Source organism: Lepidothrix coronata, unplaced genomic scaffold (assembly GCF_001604755.1).
Source record: "Lepidothrix coronata isolate B3197 unplaced genomic scaffold, Lepidothrix_coronata-1.0 Scaffold102, whole genome shotgun sequence".
NCBI lineage: Eukaryota > Metazoa > Chordata > Aves > Passeriformes > Pipridae > Lepidothrix > Lepidothrix coronata.
Window position 1 is genome coordinate 688988 of NW_016690282.1, and position 12626 is coordinate 701613.

Below are 12626 nucleotides of genomic sequence, written 5' to 3' on the forward strand. Positions count from 1 at the left end.
TGCACATCTTTGAGCCTTGTCTCCATTCACAGCCTCCAAGGTCCTGGGTGCATATGGCTACCGAACTTGTTGAGTGCAAAGAGCTCATGGAGTCAGGAAGAAATGGAGGGACTTACTGGACTGTGCTAGGTGAGGCTCAACCTGTCCCACTGTCCTAGCACTTGGGTGGTGCTGTTGATTACACCTTCTTATACCATACAATTCTCTAGCTATCATTTCCTCCAAGCTGGCTTTTCCTGACTTAGAAGCTCAGGATCTTAGTCCACAGTCTAAGAGGTACAGAACATGTACCTTTTCCTGTGCTACATGTTCCACCAAGTTCCACATGTTCCACATGTTCTCCTCTCCCACAAAACCATAGGGAGCAAAGTGATGGGCATGTTCTGTGTAGTCTAGATTTGACTGGGTTTGCCTTAGACTGTGTTGAATTTGGATCTGAAAATGGGCCTGGTTTGGACTGAGTTAATATTTACAGCAGATGGGAGTGGGCTGATGGAAGGAATTTGCCTGGATACAGTGCTGCTAAAATGGTGAGTGAATTTACTGTGGCTGGTTTAAAAGCCTTGTTTTGCTTATACCAGAACCTGTCACTCCACTTGGGGAGCAGTTTGCTGGATAGCTTTCTATGGATAGGAAAAAGATTATTCAGCAAGTGCTGAAATGGGATTCTCAAAAAGTGACAAAAGTCTTTAATTCCTCAGTGTCCAGCTGCTCCAGGCTATCTCCTTCTCCCACAACCTGTGAGTGATTCATGCCAGAACATCTGAGTCTTCTTCCCAATCTAATGCACCAGGCCAAATCTTTCATCACTCAGCATCTTAGCCTTAAAAAGGAAAATCTTCCCATCCAGGAATCACAGAATCATAGAACAGTTTGGTTTGGAAGGGACCCTAAAAATCCTCTATTCCCAACCTCCCCGCCATGGGCGGGGATGCCACTCCAGTAGACAAGGTTGCTCAAAGCCCCACATAACCTGACCTTGAACAGTTCCAGAGATGGACAGGAATGGCTATCAGTGTTTGAAGTGCGAAAATAGAACCTGTAAACCTCTCACAGGACTTACATTTTGACTAGGTTTTCTTGATAGGACAAAATTTCATGCATTCTAATATGGTGTGTGTAACACATTGCCCCAGTGTTACTTATCAAGGGAATGTAATAAATACTTCACTCGGACACAAGATTAAGCCCCAAACAAAGGAAAATTAAGACTGTTTCTAAATAAACAATGTCTCAACACAAAAGACTCTACCTGGAGGATCTGGCAACTCAGTCTAGGTGACAGTGCTGCCAAATCCCTTCCCTCCACACTTGTTCTGGCTCTGCTTTAAAAAAAAATACAAAGCAGAAAGAAATGTGTAGTGACGAATAGGAGATGTTGTGGTCCCGGGGAGAAGCAGAGCCTCATCTCTTTGCACAGTTAGCAGAATGGAGCAGGAGAGCGGAGGGTAGCACAGTGCTGTACAGCTGCAGGGCTGCTCACAACAGGGCAGAGCTCCCAGAGAATGTGCTCTTTGTTCCCTGCCTTTAAAGGGTAAGAGAAACACTTATGCATGGCAAATTAGCCCAAAAATGTATTTCTCTAAAACACCCGATTGTCTGGCCAGCTCTGCAGCTGCAGGGAAGTTCCAGCGAGAGAAGGGGGAGGCGGCGGGAAGGAGGAGGGAGGCAGGGAAGGAGGATATTGATGGCTGGGGGGGGGCAAGGCAAGATGATTGTGCGAACGAGGGAGAAATTCTCATGCCTTGATTCAAACAGAGCTGACCAGTGAGCTAGGGGACCCCTAACAGAGAGGCCACGTTGGTAGCCAGGGGACCACGGATACAGTGTTGTCCTCTGGGGGCTAGGGAGAGGAGGGGACATGAGGCAGCTGTGCTGTGGACAGCGTGGGAGCAGGCACTGGTGCAGCCGGTGGTGCCGGGGAGTCCTGCTGCCCGCCAGGTTCAGCTGTGCCATCTGGGCCGGGATGCTCAGCGAGCAGTGCCATGCTCCTCTAGTCACCGTGTCACACATCCCGGCAGGCTATGACTCCTTCCCTGCTCCTGAGCAAAGTGTACAATGTTGAACTGTCTCAGAGGTACAGGGCCCGTGCTGTTCCCAAGAGGTGACATTTAGATTTAAAACATCCCAAATGTACCTCTTGATTAGGAAATTGATCTGGGCTTGTTAAGAATTTCCAGCTTAATGCTGATACCCATTTAAAAACTCCCAGACTCTTTGGCAAGTGGTTCCTTGAACTTCCCTGGGGTTTGGGAAGCAAAACCTAGTGGCAAAATTCTTGACAACTGCTGAGACTGCGAAGTTCATAGTGAGTGCCACAGTCCTGTCCCTACCCCAAGGGATACCCCTGTAAGCAGTCAGGTCCACCATGAGCATAGCTGAGACCTCAGTGTCCAAGGAGTTTCTCTCACATGGTCTGGGATGAGACATCCTCTTTGTGTACATGATGAGTATTTATTTTCTTTTCTATTACCTGCTCATGTGGAAGGAGAGGTGCTCCCTGCTGCAAACTGCAGTGCTTTGCAGGCACAGCCTTGAGACAACCTGACTCATCCTCATCACTGCCCACTGAATGCTTTTAAGGGCATCTGCAGTGTGATCCTGATGCTGCCTGCAGGGAGAGCAGCTCAGGCTAGACTTTGCCTTTGAGGACACTCAGAGGTGCACTTGCCTGCTATAGATCCAGGTCCCAGTGCTCTGTCCTTTCTGTCACATGTCATGACCTACTCTGGGCCGACACTAACTTCTCCTTCAAAGCCACAAGTGCCACCTGCTATGAGGGCTGATGAAATTGAGAGATGGCCTTAGGTTGGGCAAAGCTTAGACTGCCCATGGGAAAAAAGAGAGCCATGAGAGTCTCAGAGGGGATTTGGCTTTAATACATTTCTGTGACTGTCCAGCACAGGTGAAGGATTGATGTTGCCACCAGTTCAAGTTGGCACAGGCAAACCATACTCTGTTTCCAGTTTGCTGTTATACTCATCATGAGACTAAATTTTTTCAAGGAAAACCCTGTAACTCTCTGAGTTTTTAATGTAGAAGTCCTATGAAGTCCCCTCTCACTGGACTAGAGGAAGAGAAGGACAAGTGGACCTGAATGTTTTATCTGAGCAAGTAGTGATACTGACTGATGCTGGGAATTATTTACAGAATCATGGAATGGGTCAGGTTGGAAGGGACCACAGGAGGTCATCTGGTCCAACCTTGCTGCTCAAGCAGGGTCATACTAGAGCATGTTTCATAGGATTGCATCCAGATGGTTCTTGAACTTCTCTAATGAGGGAGACTCCACAAACTGTCTTGGCCACCTGTACCAGCACGCAGTGACCTGCACAGTAAAGAAGTTCTTCCCCACATTCAGGTGGAACTTCCTGTGCATCAGTTTCTGCCCATTGCCTCTTGTCCTGTTGCTTGGACAACTGCCTATTCATTCTTTGAATCTTGCCTATTCATTCTTTCTTTTCAAAGGAAGATGCTTTAACTGACACTGGGTATGGAAGTACCTGCTGGATATGGAGCAGGATCTGACTGGGGGAAGCCAGAATCAGGTTTGATAATTTCTTATAGCGAAGAAGATCATCAGGCTTCTGTTGAAGAGGTGTGATGGGCAGAAGAGGAGGTAGGGAGCTGAACCACTTTTTAAATGAGGCGTTGGGAAGCTGCTGGCAGCTGTACAATCTGTCATCACTACCTTGCATATCTCTTTGTGGCCAATTCACTCTCTCATTTTATGTTTATGTGGGAGAAGAGAGTATGAAAAATGTTAGCTTTAATTAAGTCAGCAATATTACTTAGCTTTGACACACTTCATTTTCCACTCGGGTGAAAAGGGGTCCCTCGGCAGGCACTGCTATATATCCATGTGATGAGGGAGAGTCTGTCCTGTTCCCTCCTCTCAGCCCTTCACATCCCTGCCACTCCTCGCATGTCGCTTTAGAAACACCCTGAGCTGCAGCTGCACAAACATCTGCGACCACATTAAATGCACTTAAGCCTCTCATTTTTAAGGCCACAGAGGTACAGCTGTGCCAGTGCTGGGCTTTACACCTGACCTGCAGGGGGTAGGTGGCACGGACTGATGGCAGGCCTGCCGTGAGTTCTGAGATCACCTGTGCCAAGGTGGGACTCAGGGAAATCAAGAACCCAACCACATTCCAGCACTTTGTGGAGACCCTGAGACCTTCCAAGAATGGCAAGGATGTGCCATCATCTGAATGTGGGAATGACTGGTACTAGGGAAGCAATTATTAGTAAATAATTTACCAAGAAATGGGACTTCAGAGAAATGAAACCAGTTGCAAATCCAGACATAATTCAACAAGCACTTTTGACTGGAAAGTGAGTGTGGGAGATAAATTTTTAAAATATCAAAACATTTCATTTCAAGGCAATTTTCCTGAATTATTCTTTTCTAAATGCCAAAATGCTGTGAATGGACATTTTCAAAGTGAATTTCTGACATTTCATTTCAAGCCAGCATTTTGCATTTAAAACTTGACCCAGATTGAAAGATGAGAGGTCAGACACAAGAGCCTAATAACCACAAAATAAAACCTGCTATTTCAAGTTCAGCAGAATGTTTCGATCTCTGAGTCATGCCATTTGAAATAAAAAATAAAAAATCACCACAGAGCTCCTGCGTATCCAGGTCAACATACCCCTATGCAACACCTCTGAGGTGGTGGAGTCACTGGAGCAGAAACAGACGGTGTGATGGGGCAAAAAACCAGCCAGCAGTGGCCTGAAATGAACTAGAAAATGCCCTTGAGCATCCCAGACAGAATTTCACTCTTTTATCAATAAATTTCACTTTGATCTCAATAAGGCTGTTTATGGTGGGATATGCACCTCTTAGGGATGTTTGTGTATGTTCAGCTTCATGGGTAGCAACAGACATGGCAATGACGAGCAAAGCCCCTGTGGCTGTGGCGATTTTACCCATGCTGTCACCTAGCTTTAGTCAAAGTGGCAAGCAAAGCGTAATCACCTTCCAGCAATCCCTGGAAGCACTGCCCCACTGATCCCCATGAAAATCAGTGCAGGTCTTTATGGGCATGTGTCCATGGGCTGCTGAAGGGGAAAAAATGCAAGTGTAAGCAAGGTCTGGGCACAAGAAAATCTCTGCTAATTTGGGAAGTGGCCCTGTTACTTGCTATAACGGGTGGGTAGGTTGGGGGACAATAACCAAGCAGGATGAAGGACACGGACAATGCTTTGAGAACACTGTGCCTCCCAATTACCAACTGCAGGAAGGCAGGTTCAGTCTTGAGGGACGTGAGGATTAGCCTTCCTTCCCCTTCCCCACTGGCCCCAACTCCTCACTCCCACTGCCCCATCCTCTCTGCCATGCACACGTGGTCCCAGCTGGCCATGAATAGAGTTGGCACGAGTGGGCCCAGCCTGAGCCACTGGGGATCATGACTCTCGACCTGAATAAGAAGCATAAAGGCACAGAGCAGCCCCGTCGCGGCTCTGTCCTGACCCATCCTCCCCAGCTGCAACAGCATCCGCTGTGGGCCCAGACCAGCCATTCTTACCACGTCCTTCTGTGCCGTTTGTCTTTCTCTCCCTCTCTTGCCTCCCCCCCACCCCCGCCTCTTTTTTTTTTTTTAATCCCCTTTTTTTCGAACATATCATTAAAGGAGCAACAAAAAAGATGGGACAATACAGCCATTGATGAACTGCTCTCGTCCTCCAGTCCCGATCCCCCCCACTCCCTCCCTCCCCTTCTCTGGTGCGTGCCAACACTCTTTCCACCCGCCCAGGGCTGGAGCCAGCGCCAAACAACCTCTGCTAATAAACAAGAGGAACCAGATAAACCAGGAACACAATAGAGGGATTTGTTGCACTTTAGTGATGGTGGGAACAATGTCAACTCCGTGGCGCAGCTGCATGGACCCCCTCCCATCCTCTCCCCCCCAACGCCTTGTGCCCCCCGTGTATTTGCAGCCCAACACTGTGATTTATGAAAGGCCAAAGGTCATCATGCATTAAAGGGCTTCTTTCTTGAATCATTTATTAACCCCTCTATGACAAGGCACACTCATTGTGGTAGTGGTGGTGGCGGTGCTACAGGGAGTGGGGCAGGAGTCTATCCCAGGAGTCTATCCCAGTGGCACTATGGATCTTTTGGAGGATGCTGAGATGCCGGGCTAGTGCTTAAGACTGGTTATACGCTAACCTGGTATGTGGGGAGAGAAGGGGAGGCTTTGGTGGGATACGTTTCGACCAGCAAAATCTACTCATGCACTCCAGCATGGCTCTCTTTGCATTTCATGCAGGTCACTGTCTGCCCGACCTACACTTGCTGCCAGGCTTGTAAGCTCAAGTTGCAGTCTGTGCTCACACCTGGAGCTGACTCGAAGGGCTGCCCTGAAGGCCCTCTAGTCCACATGGTAGAGCTGACCACATTGCATTGTCAGAGCCTCGAGTCTGTGCTGTCACGTTGTCACATAGCTGCCCATGATGTGGCCAGGTAGAGAAGAGGCTGGGGGTCATGGTGTCGGATGGATCACTCCAAAGTCTCCTTCTCTGGACAGTAGAGATGTGGCCAAAGTCTCTTCTTTTCTCACCAAAGCTGGTTGTCATTACAGGCAATGGTGCAGTGTCACTGTGCAGCACTTTCAAGCCTTCCTCTGTAGCCATGAAGAAATGCCATGAAACAGTCACATGACAAGTCCTTAGACTAATCTTTTTCTCCTGAAATTTCAGTGACCAAGGCAGTTTGGGTGAGACAATGCAACAGCAAAGGCTTCAGCACTGAACTTTGTAGTTCCCTAAGCTACAGCCTGCTATCCTGTGATTGAGGGCTCCCTGGAGACCCTCTCCATGGGCAAACTTGATTGGGAGGACAAATCTGACAGCCATTATAGGCTGGGGGTGATGAGTGAGCCCTGGAAAGGGGGTGCCTCCTGCAGTTCAAGTGCAGTGTGAGGGCAGTGGGGTTGTGCTGGCGCCTGGTTGCCTGGCACATCCCCCCAGGCTCAGCAGAGGGGAGGTTGTGGTGTTGACGGGCTTGGACATCTCATCCCTCCTGGGGATGAAGTGATGGGTAATCAGAGACAAGCTTAGGAGCTGTTGGGATCCCTTTGAGTATGAGTGTCAGGGTGAGATCCTGCACAGGGTAGAGGGCACATGGAGATCGGGATGAAGGGGAAGATAGTCCCGCTGCCCAAATACTGGCTGGTAACTCTGGTTACCAGCCAAACTGCTCTTGCCCTGGCTCTGGTGCCTCGGCCTCAGGCCGTGCTCTCTCGTTCACTCTCCCTCACATTCCTCCGGGAGCTGATCAGGGCTTGAATGACACCCCAGATGACTCTTTGCTATTAATTCCTGTGAACAGAAAGGGCTCCTTGTTCTCCCAGTCCTACTCTCTGGAGGAATTACAGGGGCCAAGGCAGCAGGCTGAAGCCTTCACGACTTAACCCTTCCCCCGGCTCCCCAGGAGCCTCCCTGCATTAAGAAGACCAGCAATAGGTGAAGATCACTCTGGAGCCACCTTGACCACTACTGAATGAGCTCACTGGGATCACTCAGCATTGCTACCACCACAGGTCCTGTTGAGAGGGTCCCCTTTTCTGCTTTTCTGGTTGTTCTGCCCAGTCTTGTACAATTCCTTTCCTTTCTGCTCTTGGCATCTCTCCTCTGCTGTGCAGACTGAAAGCATCCAGCTCCCTCCATTACATAACACTAGATATGCCAGACTCTGTCCAAGAAAAGGCAAAATCTTTCTTTCTCCCTCAACTCTACCCCTTCAGTGCATGCTTTTTGAGATCAGCCTTTTGGAAGTACACCTGTCCTCTCTGGCAGGAGACGAGGGGGTTAACAGCCAGGCAGGCTCAGTGCCACCTAACAAAGCAGGTAGCAGACAGACATGCTTGCCCCGTTCCTCTTTGATCTTCCCAGACCCCAGTAATGCAGGAAAATTGTCCTGTTTAGCCCTCACAAGTCCTTGTCATGCACGTGAAACATTGGATTGGCCAAGGTGACGGGCTGGGAGCTCCCTGGGATATTTGCAATGCTCAGGGATGATTCTCCTCTTTACTCCCATGAGGTTTTCCTTACACCTCCTCTCTGGCACAGCTGGTGCCTTACTCTACTGGTTTAGAGCAAAAAGTGCTGCTCAGCAAAGTCTGTTTGGCCACATCAAGGCCACACACTAGTGGCAGCAGTGGTATGGTATCCTGCACCTGTGGGAGCCCTCATCGTGTCTTGGAGAGGGAACAGGTTTTCTCCTGCTCTGAAGCCAGATGGGACTCTGCAACCATGTCCCAGACCCAGTCTCCAAGAAGTTTCCCGAGGGCTCCCATCCAGTCCTGGGGTGATGGGAGTGCAGGGCCATGCACTAATCAGCATCATCCAGGCCTTGTTGCTCATGGGGAATGATAATCCTTAAAGAGGTCAGCCACTGCGACGTTTCTTTTGCTGCCCTGTGCAGGACACTGCGTTGTCAAACAACTCATCCAGCAATAAATTACTCCAGACATTGCCTGCCTTGTGCTTCCCCTGATACCCCATGACAAAACCCACTGCACAGCCCCTGCAGCTGTAACTGTCCTGTAACCACACAGACGCTGTGCGGTGCTACCGAAACCCAAGTATGTCTGCAGGTATGGTTGTGCTTCCTGAGTGACCCACACCACTTTCTTTCTCCTTAGGCTGCCTTGTGAGCAACCAGTTTACCAAGGCCCACAATTGGAAGCTCAGAGGTATCTGGGAAGGTCTAGGACCAATAGTGGAAGCTTCCGCCAAAAATGGTGCAGGGTGATAAAGACCAGAACCCAGCAGTGGTTTCTGTGCCCAGCTCCCTGTTGGGAGGATGCCTATGACACAAGGCAAAATGAAGGGCTCTTTGGAGATCATGGAGAATCCAGGAGGGTGACACAAACACTGGTTTCTGGGACCCTCTGCTTCTCCATTTAATGGAAAGGCCTTGAAAATAATCCACACACTGGGAACCTGGGAGAACGGTCATGACATCAAGATGGGAAAGAAATTTGGAGAGAAAGGCATGAGGAAATGGTGGAGACAGGGCTGGGCTTCGGTGCTCCAGCAAAGGGTACGACCTGGTCCTGATCTCTCTCAGGCTGTCATCAGTCATGTCCCGTGATGTCTCATGAGTGAGACCATCTGCAGACTCACAGATTTTCCAGGCATTATACTGACCTTTCCCTTTGCTCCTCCCTGCTCTTTCTCAGAGCATCACACTTAGGCAATCATCAAATTAAAAGAGTAATGGTTTGAAATCTTTTAATTTTTCCAATTATTTCCTGACTTTCCCTGTGGATGGTTCAGATGGTCACCTGGCCATCCCCTCACTAGACTTCACTTGCCCCCAGGACTAGTAACCAGCTTCCCAGCTATTTCATGGCCATGGTGATGAGGTGTGATAGGGCCCAGTGGCATCTCCACAAAAAAAGGGACATGCAGTCCTCACTGAGGATGTCGGATATACAATTTCTGACTGGGACAGTGGCACTTCCAACATGGGGCAACTGTCTCTGCTGTCTGCAATCCTCCCATGACCACCCAGGTTGCCTGGTCCTCTCCCTTTCTCTTTCTGCCTTATGGGTAGGAAGACATTCCCCCTTTACAGCAGCGGGCTCCCCGCTCCTCTTCCTCACCAAGCCCTCCCCTCCAGCCATGTCAGGTAGGACCAGCAAGCTTCATATCCGCAAAGATGCAAATCCCACTAGGGAGGCAGGGTAGGTCAAGGGCTTGGCTTTGGTGTGGGAAACCTGGCTCCCCTCACTGGCAGTTGGTAAGGTCATTCCCCATCCTTCCCACAGCATCAGAGGGGGATACAGGCAGTGCAAATCCACACCAGCCTGGTGCAGTCAAGAAGACAGCAGGGGCAAGATGCCCTCCCACCCCCAAATGCCAAATCTTGCCCCCCCCACACCCCACCTGCCCCTCATTCCCTCACGTGCCCACCTCCACGGGAAGGGGATTTTGCAAAGAGGAGGTGGCGCCTGCTCATCCATCCAAGTGGCCGTTCTCATCCTGGCCACTGCTGCTGCCTCAGCTCCTCTTAGCCCGAGCTTCCTCTCCCGTCTTCGGGTCTGGAGCAAGCTGGACGCTCTTAAAAAGCTTTTTATGTGCGTGCGTGTGTGTGTGTGAGTGTGTGTTAATCACATGATTGTCATTCACCTGTATCCCGAACAAAGACGGTGCACTGTTTAGGGCCCAAACAAGAAAGCCAGCAAGGGAAGGAGGGGGGTTGTTGGGAAAACTGAAGGGGCCGTTGAGAGAGCGGGCGCGCGCGAACAAATCCTTATCAAACTCCCAATTCATGGGTCTCCCTTTCCCTCAGCACACTGTGGGTATTGTTTGGCTGGGGGGTGTGTGTATGTGTATTTTTTCGAATGTCTCTGTCGTCCCCTCCTCGCTCCCCAGCTCTGACGTTGTTTTACTGTATGGAAAGATTTCATGGAGAACCCCTCCCATTTTCCCAGGCAGTCCTGGGACAATACCAGTGCTGTGCCCCTGAGTTGGGCAGGGGACAAAAGCTGGCCCTGGCTCTCATGCTGGGGATCCTGCTGCTCCTCTACTGTGGACAGGCTCTCCCCTCTTACTCCTCTCTTGCTACAGAAGCAGAGGAATAGGTGTCATCTGGCAAAATCCCTCCCCGGAAACCTCAGTGGTCCCACCTGGGTGGTGGAGGTGTCCCACCAATGTGGTCCCCTCATTTAAACCCTACTGAGGAGGTGCTGCTGCAATGATGCACCTTGCTCTCCAAGCAGTCAGCCTGGAGCAGGGTGTCTTTCCTACTACCCTTGGGAGTGATGTGGACACAGAGGCACCTGATGGAACATCTCCATTTCCCACTTGCTTTTAACCATTTTCTTCCTCGCATAGCTTTATGGTGGAGAAGTGGCATCCTTCCAGCTTTCCATATTGGGGACTGAGGCCCAAGGAAAGCAATTCACTGATGTGTCATGGGAAATTTGTGGCTTACCAAGGTGTCTGGCTTGTGAATCCCTTCTTTCACAAAGGACTGTCCCTTCTTACGGACCTGTAACTCCTCATCCATAGAAATACAGGCTGAAAAGAAGGGATGGAAATCTGCTATCTGAGCATTCCCCCTGAGATCAGTTATTGGGAAAACTTGCATTTAGAAAGACCACTTCTGCAATGTCAGCTTCTGTGGCCAGCAGTAGCATTTAGAGGGTCCTCTAAAAGGACCCCCAGGAGTGACTCCCAGGAGGAGGAGAAAGAGACATGCCACCCTAGTGATTCCTGAAACAGGAATGGTCTCTTCTCCTTCCCCTCTGCCTGTCTTCTCACCTCAATTGAAGAGAAAGATCATACCTCTCCCTGCTGCAGTAGAGTTATATTTTCCACAGCTCTCTCTCCTGCATCTGCCTCTTTGTAAAACAAGAGAAGAGGCGATATATGAACAGAAGAGAATTGAAAAAGGATATACAAACACTCAGTGCTGTGAGAGGGATCTGGAAAAAGGGGGGAAAGGGCTGCAAAGAAAGAGAGTTCAGAAAGTGGAGGCTGGACCAAAGGAGACAAACCGTAAGAACTGGAGTAAGGCAAAATGAAGGAAAAAATCCCTTCCCTGTCATTTAAATATGAGCAGACACTGGGACATCAGATTGCAGAGACAATGGGGCTGGTACATGCTCCTTTGACCCTCTGCAGCTGAGTCACCCACAGCTCTTCCGAAAAGGCATGAATGGGACTTGGGTCCTGTCTGGCAGGTGGCAGCAGTCCTTGTCAGGGATGGTGAGCAGTGGGACAAACACTCGTCCAGAGCCCTGGGGGTTACTGAAATCCCTTCTGGGTCTGATTCCTTTCTTATCCAGTTGGGAGTGGCAAATAAATCTGAAGGGAGGGCAAATAAACATGGTTTTCTGGCCATTTTCTGTGTCATTGTTCCTCCCCAGCCCGGGTTGGAGATTGGCTGCAGACAGGGGAACAAGCAGGGCAGCGTTTCTCAGCAGTGGCTACCTTCCTGAGGGGCAGGAGACCAACTCCCACTCCACTTCTCCCACACCTCCTATGCAGGGCCCCTGCAGATTGGATGGAGGAAGATGCCATGAGCTCTGCAGTATCACTGACTCTGCATCCAGTGGGCCATGGACAACTGTGTATGAACTGACCTTGCCCCACCAGTTTTTGCTGGTTATCTGTCCACCAGAGAGAGGATGATCTGCCAAATTGCTCCTGTCTGTGCTGCGAGACCTCTTCTTGTGACAACTACAACTGGGGTCTCTCTTGGTGAGAGAACTCATCCCATACTGCAAGACTTGAGGTTGACCAGCTGCTGATTTGGCCGAGGAAGCGGGGTCTCGATATTTTGCTAGGCTCTCCACTAAGTTTTCTTGTCATCACAAAGTTTCTAGAGTGAGTATCTGCTGTAGGAGTTGAAAATGTTCTTGAAATCCCTTCAAGCTGGTTCCCTGGATCACATCCTTTAATCTTGTTATAGTTTATGACTTAGCACTGAAGTGTCTTCAGGTTGGGTCTCCAGCAAGGAGCTGAGGCCAGAGCTAGGTTCATCTCATTGATAACTCAGGAGGGCCTGCAAAGATCAACAGAATTTTCATGGGTGACTTCTCATGGTTGAAGGGTTGGTGTTGGTCTATACTAGCCCTGGTAACAAAGAAAAGTGAAGA